The 13,162-nt window shown below is 37.6% G+C and overlaps 1 pseudogene; it reads right to left on the reverse strand.

The window, feature by feature from the left end:
• Nucleotides 1-11,990: 11,990 nt before the first annotated feature.
• LOC122452912 lies at nt 11,991-12,917 on the reverse strand (annotated as a pseudogene).
• Between the last annotated feature and the right edge of the window lie 245 nt (nt 12,918-13,162).

Genomic DNA, 13,162 nt, shown 5'->3' on the forward strand with positions numbered 1-13,162 from the left:
TTTGTATAGACCACAAGATGTCTAGATGTGTAGGTCTATTCCAGTTCATGACGTTTACTAATGGTTTCACTGGATGTTTAACTTTAGAAAGAATAGAATAGAAGGCGTGAAAGAAAAAAAAAAATCAGTTTCCAAAATGTACAGAAGCCCAAACTAGTCCATTGAAAACCCACACATACAAGACAGAAACAGATTTTTATGGCCAACATCTCAGCAGAGGTCCTAGCTCACAGCCAGCATCAACTTTCAGGCATATAATTCAAGGTGCTAAACAATTTCAGCTGCTGGTTAATGAACTTTTGAATTTTCTAAGCTGTAACCCCAGACATCACAGAGCAAAGATAAGCCATCTTCACTATGTCTAAATTCCTGATCCCAATCACAGAAACAAGGGCTAATTCAGTATTGCATAATTTTCATACATTTAATTACATACTTAAAAAAGTTTTTTTGAGTATTAATTTTACAATCTATTCTTAGTGTTACAGATAATTCAAGAAAGATTGCAACCTGAACTAGAAGAGAAACTAGCATTGTCCAGAATGTTCAGGATTTGCATTTCCTTTTTGGGAGAGAAAGAGGGAGACTATCTTTGTAGAAGCATCTTGTTTGCAAAATCATAGAGATGTTATTGGTTTTTGTTAGGAGGTTCAAATTTAATGTAGAGTAGTGTTTATAAACAGTGGCAAAAGGAGTTAAACGTTGCGCTCATTTACTTATTAGCCTGGACTCAATAATCCACCTTTAAATGCTCTCCTGTGAGATACTGGGAGTAAAATTTCACAATATTTTTCCTTTAGCAGATGACTTCCTATTAGTTTATGTAATTAAGAACACACTAGAATAAGATTGGCAATCCAAAAGAGAGAATTAGAAAATTAGCTATAAGATACTAGAGAATTTATGTTTCAGTAATTAAGGATGTTTATTTAATATTGGTCTGATATTTTAAGAGGTCTTCCCTGGTAGCTCAGATGGTAAAGAATCTGCCTGCAATACTGGAGACCTAGTTTCAATCCCTGGGTCAAGAAGATCCCCTGAAGAAGGGAATGGAGAATTCCATGGGCAGAGGAGCATGGTGGGCTATAGTCTATGGGGTCGCAGAGTCAGACACAACTGAATGACTAACACTTTCACTTTCATTTTAAGAATTGACAACATTATCTCACTCAAATCTAGTAAACATCCACTTCCCACTACCCACCACCTACGATTTCCTATAAAATTAAGCATTTCAAAAGAAAAAAATCATATATATATATCACAGTCAAAATACAATGTCGAGTTGAAGAATTCTTGAGACAGGTATAAGAAGAGAAAAGAGGGAAAATAAACATGAAAAAAATCAAATTTCCCAAGCAAGAGAGGTCTGAGAAAATGCTGAAGATTCTATAGCCAGCTTTTGCAATCACTGTAAATCTATCCAAACATTTTTTTTTTCTCATCAATTTTATTAAATACTTTGCCCTATATAGCAAATATTTTTAATATGGAGCTCAGTAAATAGAATTAATTTTCTCCCCTTCCCTATGATTTATGAACATTGCTCACCTCTTAAAAGCACATTGTCTATATGTATAGATTTTATATACTACTACAAAAATTTAGAATACAATGAATAAGGCAAGAAATAATTTGAAATACTCCAGGGTCATATATGGGTATGACGTGCTAGTTTACTTTTCCTTACTGTATGTTTTGAGTGAGCAGTCTCTGAAATTACCATATATGCATTTCATTAAAAAATCCAATAAAGATAAAATAAAAGAAATATCACAGCACAGATTTATGAAGATAATCAGGAAAAGTTTTAATTTTTATAATCTTTTAATAAAAATAAACAAAACTACTCTAAGATATTGGTTATCTTAGGGCATTTCTTAACACTAATTACTAAGTCACAATTTTCTTTGCCCTACAAAAATATAGTTAAATAATTATTTTTATTTCTTTAGTAGCATTTCACAAAAATTCAGCATTCTTTTTTCATTTTGCTGGTTAAATTATAAGAATAGTTGTTATTATAGTTAAGGTAAAACTTCTGCCATAAGTTCAAATTTTCTCCTAGGTGTATCAGAATATTGGTCTGCTATAAAATTACCTTAATTGAATCGAGTGACTATAGCCCATTTCAGGATGGCAAGGATTTTGAAGTTAGGAAATTATTAGTGGAGATACACAAGCATAAACTGGGCTATTCTTTGATAAGAATACAGAGGAAAGAGGAAAATATAAAAGAACCAAAATAGTACTCAGTGCAATTCACTATATATAGAATATTTTTTAACTCTAATTCAACTGTTTTCTCAACTGGAATTCTACTTGTGTATAATGTGCAAGTAACACTAAAGTTAGCCAAATAATTTTATGGTAATCAAAAGTTAAACTAAAGAGAATAAATTTAAATGCTATATAATGCACACTTGTTCAAATATTCTTTTTTAAAAAATGAAATGGTTATTTCACTAATTCACTGACCATCACATCTAAGTGGCTGTACAATGAATTTTTAGGATGAATCAGGAATAGTTTCTCCCTGAGATACTCATTGTGCAGAGTCTTAGAAAATTGTATATATTTGCCCAGGGAGTAAAACATGAGTCAGTGAGTCAGTGATGGAACCAATGGATCTTCAGATTAAAATAAATCAGACAAGTATTATGCAATTCTCACACAAGCAAGCAAATATTTTCAGTCCTGAGAGTCATAAAGTCATTTATTTTATGCCTATACCACGTTCAAGGTCAGGAGGGGCGGCCGGGAAAAGATACCCCTCATCCAAGGTAAAGAGCAGCGGCTGTGTTTTGCTGGAGCAGCCGTGAAGAGATACCCTACGTCCAAGGTAAGAGAAAACCAAGTAAGACGGTAGATGTTGTGAGAGGGCATCAGAGGGCAGACACACTAAAACCATAATCATAGAAAACTAGCCAACTTGATCACAGGAACAGAGTCTTGTCTAACTCAATGAAACTAAGCCATGCCATGTGGGGCCACCCAAGACGGACAGGTCATGGTGGAGAGGTCTGACAGAATGTGGTCCACTGGAGAAGGGAGTGGCAAACCACTTCAGTATTCTTGCCTTGAGAACCCCATGAACAGTATGAAAAGGCAAAATGATAGGATACTGAAAGAGAAACTCCCCAAGTCAGTAGGTGCCCAATATGCTACTGGAGATCAGTAGAGAAATAACTTCAGAAAGAATGAAGGGATGGAGCCAAGGCAAAAACAATACCCAGTTGTGGATGGGACTGGTGATAGAAGCAAGGTCTAATGCTGTAAGAGCAATATTGCATAGGAACCTGGAATGTTAGGTCCATGAATCAAGGCAAATTGGAAGTGGTCAAACAGGAGATGGCAAGAGTGAACACGGACATTCCAGGAATCAGCAAACTAAAATGGACTGGAATGGGTGAATTTAACTCAGATGACCATTGTATCTACTACTGTGGGCAGGAATCCCTTAGAAGAAATGGAGTAGCCATCATAGTCAATAAAAGAGTCCAAAATGCAGTACTTGGATGCAATCTCAAAAACAACAGAATGATCTCTGTTCGTTTCTAAGGCAAACCATTCAATATCATGGTAATCCAAGCCTATGCCCCAACCAGTAACACTGAAGAAGCCGAAGTTGAACGGTTCTATGAAGACCTGCAAGACCTTTTAGAACTAACACCCCAAAACGATATCCTTTTCATGATTGGGGACTGGAATGCAAAAGTAGGAAGTCAAGAAACACCTGGAATAACAGGCAAATTTGGCCTTGGAGTATGGAATGAAGCAGGGCAAAGGCTAATAGAGTTTTGCCAAAGAACGCACTAGTCATAGCAAACACCCTCTTCCAACAACACAAGAGAAGACTCTACACATGGACATCACCAGATGGCCAACACCGAAATCAGATTGATTATATTCTTTGTAGCCAAAGATGGAGAAGCTCTATACAGTCAGCAAAAACAAGACTGGGAGCTGACTGTAGCTCAGATCATGAACTCCTTATTGCCAAATTCATACTTAAACTGAAGAGAGTAGGGATAACCACCAGACCATTCAGATACGATCTAAATCAAATCCCTTATGAATACACAGTGGAAGTGAGACATAGATTTAAGGGAGTATATCTGATAGACACAGTGCCTAATGAACTATGTGACTAATGAGGTTTGTGACATTGTACAGGAGACAGGGATCAAGACCATCCCCACAGAAAAGAAATGCAAAAAGGCAAAATGGTTGTCCGAGGAGGCCTTACAAATAGCTGTGAAAAGAAGAGAAATGAAAAGCAGAGGAGAAAAGGAAAGATATTCCCATTTGAATGCAGAGTTCCAAAGAATAGCAAGGAGAGATAAGAAAGCCTTCCTCAGCGATCAATGCAAAGAAATAGAGGAAAAGAACAGAATGGGAAAGACTAGAGATCTCTTCAAGAAAATTAGAGATACCAGGGGAACGTATCATGGAAAAATGGGCTTAATGAAGGACAGAAATGGTAACAGAAGCAGAAGATATTAAGAACAGGTGGCAAGAATACACAGAAGAACTATACAAAAAAGATCTTCATGACCCAGATAATCAAAATGGTGTGATCACCCACTTAGAGCCAGACATCCTGGAATGTGAAGTCAAGTGGGCCTTAGAAAGCATCACTACAAACAAAGCTAGTGGATATGATAGAATTCTAATTGAGCTATTTCAAATCCTGAAAGATGATGCTGTGAAAGTGCTGCACTCAATATGTCAGCAAATTTGTAAAACTTGGCAGTGGCCACAGGACTGGAAAAGGTCTGTTTCCATTCCAATCCCTAAGAAAGGCAATGCCAAAGAATGATCAAACTACCACACAGTTGCACTCATCTCACATGCTAGTAAAGTAGTGCTCAAAATTCTCCAAGCCAGGCTTCAGCAATATGTGAACCGAGAATTTCCAGATGTTCAAGCTGGTTTTAGAAAAGGCAGAGGAACCACAGATCAAACTGCCAACATCGTCTGGATCATTGAAAAAGCAAGAGAGTTCCAGAAAAACATCTATTTCTGCTTTATTGACTATGCCAAAGCCTTCGACTGTGTGAATCACAATAAACTGTGGAAAATTCTGAAGGAGATGGGAATACCAGACCAGCTGACCTGCCTCTTGAGAAACCTGTATGCAGGTCAGGAAGCAACAGTTAGAACTGGACATGGACCAACAGACTGGTTCCAAATAGGAAAAGGACTATGTCAAGGCTGTATATTGTCACCCTGCTTATTTAACTTATATGCAGAGTACATCATGAGAAACGCTGGGCTGGAAGAAGCACAAGCTGGAATTAAGATTGCCGGGAGAAATATCAATAACCTCAGATATGCAGATGACACCACCCTTATGGCAGAAAGTGAAGAGGAACTAAAAAGCCTCTTGATGAAAGTAAAAGAGGGGAGTTAAAAAGTTGGCTTAAAGCTCAACAATCAGAAAACTAAGATCATGGCATCTGGTCCCATCACCTCATGGGAAATAGATGGGGAGACAGTGGAAACAGTGTCAAACTTTATGTTTTTGGGCTCCAAAATCACTGCAGATGGTAATTGCAGTCAGGAAATTAAAAGACACTTACTCCTTGGAAGGAAAGTTATGACCAACCTAGGTAGCATATTAAAAAGCAGAGACATTACTTTGCCAACAAAGGTTCATCTGGTCAAGGCTATGGTTTTTCCAGTGGTCATGTATGGATGTGAGAGTTGGACTGTGAAGAAAGCTAAGTGCTGAAAAATTGATGTTTTTGAACTGTGATGTGGGAGTAGACTCTTGAGAGTCCCTTGGACTGCAAGGAGATCCAACCAGTCCATCCTGAAGGAGATAAGTCTTGGGTTTTCATTGGAAGGACTGATGCTGAAGTTGAAACTCCAATACTTTGGCCACCTCATGCGAAGAGTTGACTCATTGGAAAAGACCCTGATGCTGGGAGGGATTGGGGACAGGAGGAGAAGGGGACAACAGAGGATGAGATGGCTGGATGACATCACCAACTCGATGGGCATGAGTTTGAGTAAGCTTTGGGGGGTTGTGATGGACAGGGAGGCCTGGCATGTTGCGATTAGTGGGGTCGCAAGAGTCAGACATGCTTGAGAGACTGAACTGAACTGAACTGAACTGAAAGGAAATTTGGTTGTGAAGAGCAGAATGTGGCTTATATTACAATATAAAAATTAATAGGCCTTTGAATATTCTTAGATAACACCCTAAAAGTACACCCTAAAGTTTAGGTATTTAATCCCTTACTCATACTGAAATCCATGTGTTAATGGTTTCTTTCAAGTATGTAAGACTTCAGAAAATTAATTTTTATAATATCTTAAGTAGTACAAAGTAATAATAACAATTGTCTACTGAGATTATTTCATGCTTCAAATTTATAATTCCATCTCACAGTAATGATATAAATGCTGTTACCTCTATTTTGTTAACAAGAACATAAAGTAATTACCAAACTGATCAGATGCTGTTTTATTCACTTACAGAAAGCACTCAATTATTTTTCTCCTATTTACTAGCTATTTGAATTAATCACTTAACTTCTACAGACTCATTTTTTATCTTTTGCCTAATAATATTCATTTATGTGTCCACCGTATCTTCTCATGACTTGGTAGCTCACTTCTTTTTAATACTGAGGTGTATTACATTGTCTAAATGTGCCATGGTTTTGGACTTCCCTGGTGCCTCAGCCAGTAAAGAATCTGCCTGTAATGTGGGAGACCTGGGTTCGATCCCTGGGTTCAGAAGATTCCCTGGAAAAGGGGATGGCAACCCACTCTAGTATTCTTGCCTGTAGAATCCCATGGACAGAGGAGCTTGGCAGACTATAGTCCATGGGATTGCAAAGAATTGGACATAACTCTCGCTTTATTTACTGAAGGGCATCTTAGATGCTTCAAGGTTTGGCAGTTATTAATGAAGTTGGTATAAACATCATGTGCAAACAAGTAAGTTTTGCAGTCAGTTTGTTTGTTCTATTCTAGATCATATTTGTCTTTTGCTGATTGTATTTAGTTTTTTTCCTAAGTGTATAAGGTAAGGTCTTTGGTTTTGACTTCCATTCACTTACGAGTTTTAGACAAGTAGAAGTGGGTGAATATTTACACATTTTAATTTAGTTCCTTAAGTTTTATGGGGAATGTTTTTAAAATCTGGTCAGTAGGTAGAATATATATTAGTCTGAATTTTTGCTTCTTTCTCTGTCTACACTAATTACTACTATTATTATTTTTTTTTCCAAAGGGAAGTCAGAACAGTTGACCCAGAAACTACTTTAAAACATAATCTACATACTGGTGTTTTTGTTGCTGTTGTTGTTGCACAATTCATTTCTCAATGACTCTAGTGGATGTATATATGAATGTTCTATCAGAAATTGTAAATATTACTTTAATTTTAGATCGCAACTTCTCCAGTACCACAGAATCAGTATCAGAACATGATTTGACCTCTACATGCAATGTTTTTAATAAAATTATAATTAAAATATATTTGCTTATAATTCACTGATCCATTACATCTCATTAGATAGTAGAAGCCATTTATTACAAACCTATAGGTAACATCATACTCGATGGTGAAAGCATAAAGTCTTTTTGCTAAATCAGAAATGAAACAAGTCTGCCCACTCTCACCACTTCTATTTAACATAGTATTGGAAGTCCCACACAGCAATCAGACAAGGAGAAGAAATAAAAGCTATCCACATTGAAAGGGAAGAAGTAAAACTCACTCTTTGCAGGTGACATAACTTTATATAGAAAACTCTAAAGTCTCTACCTTTAAAATATTAGAAAAAGAAACTTAGCAAAGTTACCAGATTTAAGATTAGTATATACCTATTGCTTTTCTATACTCTAAAAATGAACTAACAAAGAGGGACAATATTTTTTAAAATTCCTGGTTAAAATAACATCAAAAAGAATAAACTACCTAGTAATAAACTTAACCAAGAAGGTAAAAACCTACACTCTGAAAAAGAAAATAAAACGAAAATGATGGATGAAATTGTAGACAATGCAAATAAATGAAAACACATCTCATTCCCTTGGATTAGAATAATTAATATGTTAAAGTCTATACTATTCAATACAATCTAGAAATATAATACAATTCCTATCAAAATACCCATGAAATTTTTACAGAACTGGAACAAACAACTCTAAAATTCATATGAAACCAAAAGACCCCAAATTAACAAAGCAAACTAGAACAAAAACAAAAACAAAAAGCTAAAGGTATCACAATTCTACTCTTCATACAATACTGAAAACAACAGTAAACAAAATGCATGGTACTGGTACAAAAACAGACATATGAATCAATGGAACATAACAGACAGCCCAGAATTAAACCTATGGACATCTATGGGCAATTAATCTTCTACATAAATGCCAAGTATATATAATAGGGAAAAATATAGTTTCTTCAGCATTCCCTGTCTGATATATCATGGGATTTATGCTAATGTTTTACTCTTTCTGACATATTATTAATAAATAAGTGGAATTTTATATACAAGAGAACAATATATACATTCATGTTAAAAGGAGAATACAAGATTTGATTTTAACTTCATAAATGTTTAATTGCAGCTCAATTTGTCTCAGATTTATTATGAGAAACTTCAGGGTTAGAAAGATACAATATATAATTTTTGCCTCAGTCAAACAGGGAAAATGCAATTCACACACACACACACACAAACAGTAGTATGCGGTTTGGGTTATTTGGCATACAGTAACTGTACAGCTGAAAACCAACAAAATAAAAGAAAAGCAAAAGGGAAATAATTCTGGTCTATTTAAGCTCAGTTCAGTCGCTCAGTCAAGTCTGACTCTTTGCGACCCCATGAACGGCAGCACGCCAGGCTTCCCTGTCCATCACCAACTACTGGAGTTTACCCAAAGTCATGGCCATTGAGTCAGTGATGCCATCCACCCATCTCATCATCTGTCATCCCCTTCTCCTCCTGCCCTAAATCTTTCCCAGCATCAGGGTCTTTTCCAATGAGTCAACTCTTCGTATCAGGTGGCCAAAGTATTGGAGTTTCAGCTTCAACATCAGTCCTTGCAATGAACACCCAAGACTGATCTCCTTTAGGATGGAGTGGTTGAATCTCCTTGCAGTCCAAGGGACTCTCAAGAGATTTCTCCAACACCACAGATCAAAAGCATCAATTCGTCAGCGCTCAGCTTTCTTCACAGTTCAACTCTCACATCCATACATAACCAGTGGAAAACCATAGCTTTGAATAGATGGACCTTTGTTGACAAAGTGATGTCTCTGCTTTTTAATATGCTACCTAGGTTGGTCATAACTTTCCTTCCAAGGAGTAAGTGTCTTTTAATTTCCTGACTGCAATCACCATCTTCAGTGATTTTGGAGTCCAAAAAAATAAAGTCTGACACTGTTTCCACTGTTTCCCCACCTAGTTGCCATGAGGTGATTGTACCAGATGCCAAGATCTTAGTTTTCTGAATGTTGATCTTTAAGCCAACTTTTTTACTCTCCACTTTCACTTTCATCAAGAGGCCCTTTAGTTCTTCTTCACTTTCTGCCATAAGGGTGGTGTCATCTGCATATCTGAGGTTATGGATATTTCTCCCAGCAATCTTGATTCCAGCTTGTGCTTCATCCAGCCCAGTGTTTCTCATGATGTACTCTGCATATTAGTTAAATAAGAAGGGTGACAGTATACAGCCTTGACATACTCCTTTTCCTATGTGGAACTAGTCTGTTGTTCCATGTCCAGTTCTAACTGTTGCTTCCTGATCTGCATACAGGTTTCTCAAGAGGCAGGTGAGGTGGTCTGGTATTCCCATGTCTTTCAGAATTTCCCACAGTTTATTGTGCTCCACACAGTCAAAAGCTTTGGCATAATCAATAAAACAAAATAGATATTTTTCTGGAACTCTCTTGCTTTTTTGATGATTCAGCAGATATTGGCAATTTGATCTCTGGTTTCTCTGCCTTTTCTAAAACCAGCTTGAACTTCTGGAAGTTCATGGTCCACGTATTGCTGAAGCCTGGCTTGGAGAATTTTGAGCATTACTTTACTAGCATGTGAGATGAGTGCAACTGTGTGGTAGTTTGATCATTCTTTGGGATTGCCTTTCTTAGGGATTGGAATGAAAACTGAACTTTTGCAGACTTGTGGCCACTGCCAAGTTTTACAAATTTGCTGACATATTGAGTGCAGCACTTTCACAGCATCATCTTTCAGGATTTGAAATAGCTCAACTGGAATTCCATCACCTCCACTAGCTTTGTCCATAGTGATGCTTCCTAATGCCCACTTGACTTCACATTCCAGGACGTCTGGCTCTAGGTGAATGATCACACCATCATGATTATCTGAGTCATGAAGATCTTTTTTGTATAGTTCTTCTGTGTATTCTTGCCACCTGTTCTTAATATCTTCTGCTTCTGTTATGTCCCTACCATTTCTCTCCTTTATTGGTCTATTTATGGATCTGCAAAATATTCCTGATTAAGAAAATATTTGAAATGTGAATAATATTTAAGACTTTGACCCTAAAACATAAGAGTAGAGGGATCCTAGCCAGAGAAAATAGAAGAAAAAGTCATAGATTACCAGATTTTAGGGTAAGTTTAGAGAATGTAGATGATCCCAATGTAGCTGGATAAAAGCATCTAATGAGAGGAAATTGAGGGAAAATAATGAAGAAACAAGAAAGAACCTAGTATGAGTTTCTTGTCACCAAATCCCATGCAAAGCACCTAGTATGAGTTTCTTGTATCCATACCCTAGCAGAATTTAACAGCTGGTAGCCAAATTAATATTTCATTTTATGGAGCATAATATTTTCTCATTTCATAAACATTCATTGTCAAAAACAATATAATTAGAACAAATTTCCAAGACAAAGGCATAAAACCAAACGAATTGAGGAGTCACCCAGGTTTCCTTTAACATACAGTCTCATTGTAACCTCATAATTTCTTTCAGTGTGATGATTTATGAAATTAGATTGTCATACTTAATTTTCTATTGCACAAGCGAGACTGTTGGATTTTATTCCAAGGAAAATAGGGTTCCTCAGCAATTTGGGGGCAAGTCGGTCATACAATAAAAGATATGCTTTAGAAGGACAATTCTTGCATTCCTCTAAGTGCTCGTACACAAAACTAGTTGGATCCTTTAAAGTGCAGTTTATAGTCTGAATCACAGCAGCATGGTTCTTTGGCTAACTTAATGCCAGGCATAGAGAGGTGGACTATAAAGAAAGCTGGGCACTGAAGAATCGATGCTTTTGAACTGCAATGTTGGAGAAGACTCTTGAGAGTCTCTTGAACTTCAAGGAGATCCAACCATTCCATCCTAAAGGAAATCAGTCCTGAATCTTCATTGGAAGGATTGATGTTGAAGCTGAAACTCCAATACTTTGACCACTTCATGCAAAGAGCTGACTCATTGGAAAAGACACTGATGCTGGGAAAGATGGAAGGCAGGAGAAGGGGATGACAGAGGATGAGATGGTTGGATGGCATCACCAACTCAATGGACATGAGTTTGAGTAAACTCCAGCAGTTGGCGATGGACAGGGAAGCCTGGTGTGCTGCAGTCCATGGGGTCACAAAGAGTCGGACATGACTGAGTGACTGAACTGAATGCCAGATGACATTTATTTCAATTCCTCAAAGAAAGTGTATATGTTTCTTCTAATACCTCAAAGGACACAGGTCCTGAAGACAAGACATGAAACCTAAATCATAATGAATTGAAGTGAAGTGAAGTCAGTCAGTCGTGTCTGACTCTTTGCGACCCCGTAGACTGTAGCCCACCAGGCTCCTCCGTCCATGGGATTCTCCAGGCAAGAATACTGTAGTGGATTGCCATTTCCTTCTCCAGGGGATCTTCCTGACCCAGGGATTGAACCCAGGTCTCCTGCATTGCAAGCAGACGTTTTAACCTCTGAGCCACCAGGGAAGCCCAAAATCATAATGAATATCACCCTATTTACTTTAAACCTGAATGTGTCACTTTAGACCATATCTTCCTCATGGCGATTTTCATCTTCATGTTTCTCAGGGTGTAGATGAGAGGGTTCAGCATGGGGGCAATCACAGTGTAAAACACAGAGATGTCCTTGTCCTTGTTCTCGCTCTCTTCAGGTAGAATGTAAGTATAGATACAGGGCACAAAGAATAACACTACAACTGTTGTGTGAGAATGACACTTTGAGAGAGCTTTTTTTCCCCCTGCAGAAGAATGTGTTCTAAGGTTATATAATATGACTATGTAAGAAGCTACTAGAACAAGAAATATGACAACCACCACAATTTCTGAATTTGCAATCACTAAGATACTCACAACATGAACATCTTTGCACACCAGTTTCAAAAGAGTCTTCACCTCACATAGGTAGTGACCTATCTGATTAGGACCACAGAAAGGTAGCTTGAGTACCATGAGAAGTAAAGCAATAGAATGCCAAAAACCCACAGCCCAGGCCAGGACGATCAACATGTTACACCTCTGTCTGTTCATGATGACCATGTAGTGCAGGGGTTGACAATGGTGACGTAGTGATCAAAAGCCATGGACACCAAGAAGAAATTTCCACACCTGCCAGCAAGTGGGCAGTGAAGAGCTGGGTCATACAGTTGTTATAGGGAATGTTTTTCTTGCTGCAGCTAAGTCCCTGATTAGCCTGGGGACCACCGTGGAGGTGTAGCTGACATCCATGAGGGAGAGGTGACAGGGGAAGCAGTACCTCGGTTGCTGCATGAGATGGCTGCAGCTGATGGTGAGTGAGGTGACAACACTCCCCAGTAAGACAGCCAGGTAACAGAGCAGGGACAGGAAGACAAACAGTAACTCCATTTTCTTATTTCCCCACAACCCTATGAAAACAAAATCTGTGACGTTGTTTTGGATTTCCATGAGGTAGGGTAGACTCAGAGGACCCAACAGAAATTCAGTTCATCTGAAACAATACAGAACATAATACATCTTAAATTGCATATTTTAAGTTTTGGATTATTGTACATTGAGCAAAGATGTATGTCACAGAAGATTTACTATAAGCAATCTATCATTTGATATTAAGAGCAGCATATTTCAAACAATATTTAATAGAATAATAATTATGTCTGGAACTTAACCCAACCAAGAGGTGGTATTCTGAT

This window comes from Cervus canadensis, chromosome 14 (genome assembly GCF_019320065.1).
Source record: "Cervus canadensis isolate Bull #8, Minnesota chromosome 14, ASM1932006v1, whole genome shotgun sequence".
Taxonomy (NCBI): domain Eukaryota; kingdom Metazoa; phylum Chordata; class Mammalia; order Artiodactyla; family Cervidae; genus Cervus; species Cervus canadensis.